Here is a 201-nt window from a genome sequence, read left to right as displayed (position 1 = left end):
GTTAAGAGCACTGGCTGCTCTTGCAGAAGACACGGGTTTGATTCCCAGCACCCACTTGGTGGTTCACAACCTCTGTAACTCCAGTTCCGGGGGATCAGACACCCTCTCCTGGCCTTAGCAGGCTCTGCACACATGTGGTACGCATACATTACATGCATGCAAAGAAAACACTTCTACACATAGAATAAAAGTAAATAAATT

This window comes from Onychomys torridus, chromosome 16, assembly GCF_903995425.1.
Source record: "Onychomys torridus chromosome 16, mOncTor1.1, whole genome shotgun sequence".
Lineage (NCBI taxonomy): Eukaryota > Metazoa > Chordata > Mammalia > Rodentia > Cricetidae > Onychomys > Onychomys torridus.
The sequence above is the reverse complement of the archived record's forward strand: the minus strand, read 5'-3'. Positions refer to the sequence as shown.